Raw genomic sequence first — 6,921 nt, 5'->3', positions numbered from 1 at the left:
GTGCTTGAGAGTAAGTGAATTTATGTGAAGGCCCATTAAGGGGATGCTTGGATGATCAGTCAGATGGAGCCCTTGTGAGAGCTCTTTTTTTCTGACACTGGTTCCCCCTGCTGGGGGGCCTGGTGTGTGCATGGGACCCCTTGCTCCTCTACGGAGACCTCTGCCACTGAGATATCTCTCCCAATTCTCAAGCACCACACATTAGTGTGGGCCCAGCCTGTTTCACCTCTCTGCCCCTTCTACCAGCCTCCATGTTGCTTCTTCTTTATATTCTTAGTTATAGGACTTCTGTTCAGCTGGTCTTCAGATGGTTCTCCAGGTTGGTTTTTCTATACTTCAGTTGAAATTTTGCTGTGGTCATGGAAGGAAGCAAGTATAGCACTTACCTACTCTACCATCTTGACTAGAACTCTCTAATGGTACACTTTAAATTTGTGCAGTTTTTAGTAAGACAAATATACCTCAATACATTTATATTTTTTAAATTAAAACAAAATAAAAACATTTTCAAACAAAAACTGAGACAATTCATTGCCAGTAGATTTGGGCTCTTATGCCAGATGAGGCCACCATTGTGTGTGCCACTTGTATTTATTGGTTTGGGAGTAGTTCTACAGGTAAGAGTAAAAGTAGTTCTACAGGTAGGAGAAAAATAATACCAGATGGGAAATTTGGGTCTGCACAAAGGAGTAACAAAAATGATAAGTATATAAACAAATATAACAGAATTTTTCTCATTTAAAAAATATCTTGAAAAATAATTGTTTAAAGTAAAAACAATGACAATATATTGAGAAGTTTATACATATGTAAAAGTAAAGTATATGACAATTGCACAAAAGATGAAGAGGAAGTAAAAGAAGTGTACTTTTGTTGTTGTTGTTTTTGTTAATCTTCACCTGAGGATATTCTTTCCATTGCTTTTTCAGAGAGAGTGGGAAAGAGGGAGGAGAGGGAGAGAGAGAGAAACATCGATGTGAGAGAGACACTTGGATGGGTGCCTCCTGAACATGCCTGACTGTCGGAGGGGGGGAGGGTGAACTCATGCAACCCTTTGGTGTGCAAGCCAACACTCTAACCACTGAGCCACACTGGCCAAGGCAGAAGTGTATTTTTGTAAGGTTCTTACCATATATGTGAAGTAACATATATTTCAAGGTAGACTTTGATAATGTAAAGAACTATATTTGAAAGCCCAGAGAAATTACTCAAAACCAATAAGCCAATGAAGTATAGTTAATAAACCTACAAATGGAATAATTTTTTAAAGAAACTACTCAATCAAAAGAAGAAAGGAAAAGAGGGAGAAAGGAAAATAATACATGAGAAAAATAGGAAATATTGCAATATGGTATATTTATACTCAATTATATTGATAATTACATTAATTATAAATGTCCTACACATTCTAATTAAAAGGCAGAGATTGTCAAGTGGGGTAAGAAGGCAAGATCCAACTTTATGCTGTCTATTAGAAACATACCTTAAATATAATGGCATTTAGAGACTAAATGTAAAGAGATAGACAATGACATACTGTGCTAATATTAATCAAAAGAAAGCTGGAGTAGCTAATTAATCTTCAGAAAGTAGACTTCAGAACAAGGAAAATTACAAGAAATAAAGAGAATATTTTATAATGATAAATGGGTGATTTCATCAAGAAGATATAAAAATTCTAGCAAATGCCAACTGTCAGCTATGAACTAGATCCCATCCCTCATAATCTATTTTAGGGCAACACTTGAACAAATATTACTTCTTCAGTAGCACAATTTTTCTTCTTTACTAGAACTGTTGCATTAGCATATAAAGAAGATCGTTTATTCTGTGTGTTTTTAAAATTATTTCCTCTTGACCCAAGATCTTCCTTCAGCTAATGCTCAACTTCCATATTTCTTTATATAAAATTTTATTAAATGTGGCTTATATTTGATCTTTCTAATTTTTTTCTCCCATTCACTCTTCTTTCCAATTTATGTATAGTTGATATATAGTATTATATTAGTTATAATACTTTCAAGTGCACAATATGATTGGACATTTAAATACCTTACAATGTGATCACCCCACTAATTATAGTAATCTGTCACCTCACCATGCAAACTTATCCCAAAATTATTGACTGTATTCCCCTTCACCTTTTTCACCCATCCCCCCACCCCCATCCCCTCTGGCAATCATCCCTTTGGTCTCTGTTTTGAGTCTATTTTTGTTTTGTTGGGTTTTTTTGTTTTGTTTTGTTTTATTTTTAGATTCCAGATATAAGTGAAATTATACAGTTTGTCTTTCTCTGTCTGACTTATTTCATTTAGCATAAAAATATGATGGTTATATACCACAGAGTAGGTGACAATTCCTTAATCGTAAATGTGTTGTTAGGTCCAAGGGCCTCTTCCACCTTTGTCTACAAAAATGCTGACCTTCTCTCCTTTCCTCTTCCAATCACTCTTTTTGGCAAGATGGAGGCAGAGAGACTTTCCAGAGTGTGTCTCAAGTATCAGGAATTAGTTTCCAGCAAAACCCCTGGAACAGCTGGGTTTCTCCAACTTATCACACCTGGCTCTTCTGGAGTACGTCCCAAGAGAGAAGTTAGCAGAGTCTATTCAGCAAACTGAAGAATTCAGGGCCACACTGCCCAACAGTGTTCACTGTGCTCCCAGATGACCTGCTTTGTCATTCAGTCAAAAGTCCATCATATCCCTCTTCACCTGTATGCTGGCCAGCTGATCTTGCCTGCCCTGGGGTTCAGGAAAGAGAAGCTTGGCCTTCAAGCTTCCTTCTTATTTTGTATGTTCTCTGAGCCCTCTGGAGAGATGCCAAGTCAGGATCTCATTCACTCTTTATATCCACTCCAATCAGACTTTTGTCTAACAACTCTACTAAAACTATTTTGTCAAGTCACCAATGTGTCTTCCTCTCATTTAATCCAATAATCAAGTCTCAGGCCTTACCTACTTAACCTAACAAGAAGGTTTGACAGAGTGATCACTTCGTTATTGATTTTAGAGAGAGGATGGGAGAGAGAGAAAGAGAGATAGGAACATCAACAATGAGAGTCATCATTGATCAGCTGCCTCCTGTACCCCCCCAACTGGGGATTGAGCCCAAAACCTGGGCATGTGCCCTGACTGGGAATTGAACCAAAACCTCCCGGATCTTAGATTGATGCTCAACTGCTGAGCCACTCCCAGCCGAGCACAATCTCTTAGTTTTCTGCCTGCCTCCTTCTCAGTCTCATTTCCTTTTCTGCTTTATTCCTAACTTTGTAATATTACAGTGCTCTAAGAATCAGACTTTGGTCCTCTTCTCTTTTATATCTACACTCATTTCCTTGGCGATTTCACTGAGTCTTACAGCTTTAAATGCCACATATATGCTTGCTAATAACTTGTAAATTTATATCTCTAACCTAAATTTCTCACTTTGTTATAGTGACTTAAATATTCAAGTACCTATTCACCATCTCTAACCAGATGTTTAATGAGAATCCCAAACTTAACATGTCAAAAACTGAAAAAAATTTACCCCCTACTAGTCTTCTTCATGATAGTAGTGACACTTCTGATCTTTCTAATGATTTTCCCTAAACCCTGATGTTCTCCTTTAAGCGACTTTTTCTGCTACATATTATTGCCAATCTGGCAGCAAATTCTGTCAGTTCTACTTCCAAAATATATCTAGAAGCCAACCATATCTTACCATGTTCACTGCTACCACTTGGTCCAAGTCACAATTATCTCTCACCTAGATTATTGCAATAGCTTTTAACTGATTTCACTGAGTTCACTCATTACTCCCCTTTATCTATTTTAAACATCAGCAGCCGAAATGATTCTTTCAAAATCTAAGTTATTTTATCTATATTTACTCAAAACTCACCACTAATTCCCCATATCACTTAGAGTAAAGCCATTAAATAGCTTTTACTTAAAAATCTCTACTTTGGGCTCTGCTTGTAGGAAACAGCAACATAAAAAACCCAGGTGATATCTATAAGGTACCAAAAAAAAAAAAAAACAAACAAACAAAAAAAAACTGTCAGTGAAGAATTATACACTAGGATAAGGAGATATTAAGAAGAGAATAGGGGCTGATGTCTGCATTATACCAGCATAAGACATTCCTTGTTTTGTCCCACATATTAACAAAAATTCATTTGAGGGAGCTGTGGGATCTAAGGCCATATGCCAAGTGACTTGGGAAAAGTCTCACCCACATGTGGGCAGACAGATCTGGGTCCTGGTTATCGACCCTGCAGTAGCCCATGAACTGGCTCCTCTTGGTCATGATCTGGGAGCCCCTGGTGAACAATGACAAGATAATTACTCACAGAGGAGAGAGCCTTTGTCCAGGTTTCCAGAGGATAAGTTCCAGCACTCTGTCAGAACAAAATAATATGAGTTAGAATGCACTGGAGAGGGTCAGAAGAACAGTTTGGCTTTACCTACATGACCCCTCCCCAAGGTGACACAGCTTAGAGCCAATAAGGAAGGAAGATCTTCCCTGGCCCTTGATTTATCCCACAGGTAAAGGGGAGAGCATGGGAGTGAGTATACTACCTCCCCAGTTGTGCCTGCCAAATGTGCATGTTTCTTATCTCATCAGGAATACTAAATCAGGAGCTCTATAATTTGGAGAGTGGGAAGAGGTTGGGGGAGTCGCAGATAGAACTCTTGGAAGACATTAAAGGGGCATGGATCCTAACTGCCTTGTAGATTCCATCAAGAAGCCTGCCCACAAGCTGCTGGGAGTGCCTCACCACAGATAACTACAGTTGGCCCGTGGGCACTCACAGTGCTCCACATGCGTCACCCCCCCAACCCTGTGGCCAGCTCCCTGTGTATGCTCCCGACAGTGGCATGAGTGGGTTGTGGCACACACAGAAAGTTGGCTGAATCTGCAGGCCAGGGAAAGACCATAGACTCGAGTGTTAAGGTTATGTGTGGGAAAACAAAAGAAAAGCTGGTACATTGCAAGATCCAGAGAAGGCATACAAGTTTAAAAATTCTGCCACAAGAGGGTGCAAGTATAGTCATAGAAAGTGATAAAGCCTCAGAATCTCTAGCAGGCTGATGGAAGGCATCTCTCTCCCAAATGCAGTTAGAAAACAATGCAGGAGGTGACTAAGAACACATCAATGCAAAACTTCAAGGTACCATGAAAAATCAAGGTAACATGGTACCACTAAAGAATCACAATAATCTGGTAACTCAACCCAAAGGAGATCTGTAATTTACCTGATAAATAATTCAAAATAGCTGTTTTAAAGAAGCAATGAGCTACAAGAAAATACAGAAAGACAATTCAACAGCAAATCAGGAAAACAATACACTAACCAAATGAGAAGTTTAACAGAGATAGAAATCATAAAAAAGAACCAAGCATAGATTGTAGAAATGATAAATTCTTCTCAAACTCTTCCAAAAAAATTGAAGATAAGCAAATACTCCCAAATTCACTTTATGAAGCCATCACTACCCTGATACCAAAGTCAGATAAAGACAGTACAAGAAAAGAACACTAAATTCTAATATCCCTGATAAATATAGATATACAAATTTTTAACAACGTATTAGCAAAACAAATTCAACAATACATTGAAAAGATCATACACCATGATCAAGCAGGATTAATTCCAGAGATGAAAGGATTTTCAACATACACAAATAAAAGTGATACATTGAATTTATGGAATAAAAGATTTAAAAAATCTCAATACATGCAGAAAAAACATTTCACAAAAATACAACATCCTTTTATGAGAAAAACACTCAACAAATTGTATAAAAGGAACATACCTCAACATAATAAAGGCCATATATGAAAAGTCTGCAGTTAATATCATATGCAATGGTGAAGATTGAAAGCTCTTTCTCTAAGATCAGAAACAAGACAAAAGTGCCCTCCTCTCCCCACTTTTAATTCTGGCTAATACTGGAAGTCCTAGCCAGAGCAACAAGGGTAGAAAACAAAATAAAATGTACCCAAATTGGAAAGAAAGACTTAAATTTTCCTTTGTTTGCTGATAATATAATATTTACTTTATACAGAAAATCCTAAAGAGCTCACCAAAAGCTGTTAGAACTAATCAACAAGTTCAGTAAAGTTGCAGATACAAAATCTTCATACAGACATCAGTTGCATTTCTATACACTAACAATGAAATATCTGAAAAGATATTTTTTCTGCCTCTCTTTCTCTTTTCTCTCTTCTGGGATTCCAAGTATATATGTATTGGTATGCATGAGGTTGTCCCACTGGTGTCTGAAGCTCTGTTCTTTGTTTCTTCAACCTTTTTTTTCTCTCTGTTCTTCAGATTAAATAATTTCTATTGATCTATCTTTAAGTTTAGTTTCTTCCATTATCTCAAATTTACTGTTAAGACCACCTAGTGACTATTTTATTTTGGTTATTATAATTTTTTATTCTGGAATTTTCATTTGATTCTTTTTTTTATAGTCTCAATTTCTTTATTGAGATTTCCTATTTGTGAGTCATACCATATTTTCCTTTAAAATTATTGAAGCATGGTTTCATTTATTTCTTTTAACATATTTATAAGAGTAGCTTTGAAGTCTTTGCTAAGTTCAACATCAGAGTCAGTTTCTATTGATTGCTTTTCCCCCCAACTATGATCACATTTCCTGTTTCACTGCATGTCTCAGAATTTTGTGTTGGAAATTAGACATTTTAGATAAAATATTTTACAATCCTGGATTCTAATATGTTGATATCAGCAGCTTGGTGTTGTTTTAATAACTTGCAACGTGTAGCTGCTAATGTCCCTGCTCAGCCTTTTTTTTTTTTAATTCTTTTGATTATTATTTTATTCTGACTTCCTGTGAATCACACGTGTTTGTGCATATTAGTAATTAGCCAACAGTTGGTCATAGGTTATGTTTAAACACTCCTCGTCAT

General features: G+C 36.8%; 1 non-coding gene across 1 annotated transcript; it reads right to left on the bottom strand.

Moving 5' to 3' along the window:
• Window positions 1-2,319: 2,319 nt before the first annotated feature.
• On the bottom strand, window positions 2,320-2,445 carry LOC148092243 (U6atac minor spliceosomal RNA). Its single transcript, XR_015715228.1, has one exon. It is a non-coding gene; the product is annotated as a U6atac minor spliceosomal RNA (small nuclear RNA).
• Between the last annotated feature and the right edge of the window lie 4,476 nt (window positions 2,446-6,921).

The sequence above is a fragment of the Miniopterus natalensis genome, chromosome 10, assembly GCF_054644295.1.
Source record: "Miniopterus natalensis isolate mMinNat1 chromosome 10, mMinNat1.hap1, whole genome shotgun sequence".
Taxonomy (NCBI): Eukaryota; Metazoa; Chordata; class Mammalia; order Chiroptera; family Miniopteridae; genus Miniopterus; species Miniopterus natalensis.
This window is presented reverse-complemented; position numbering and strand designations above follow the sequence as displayed.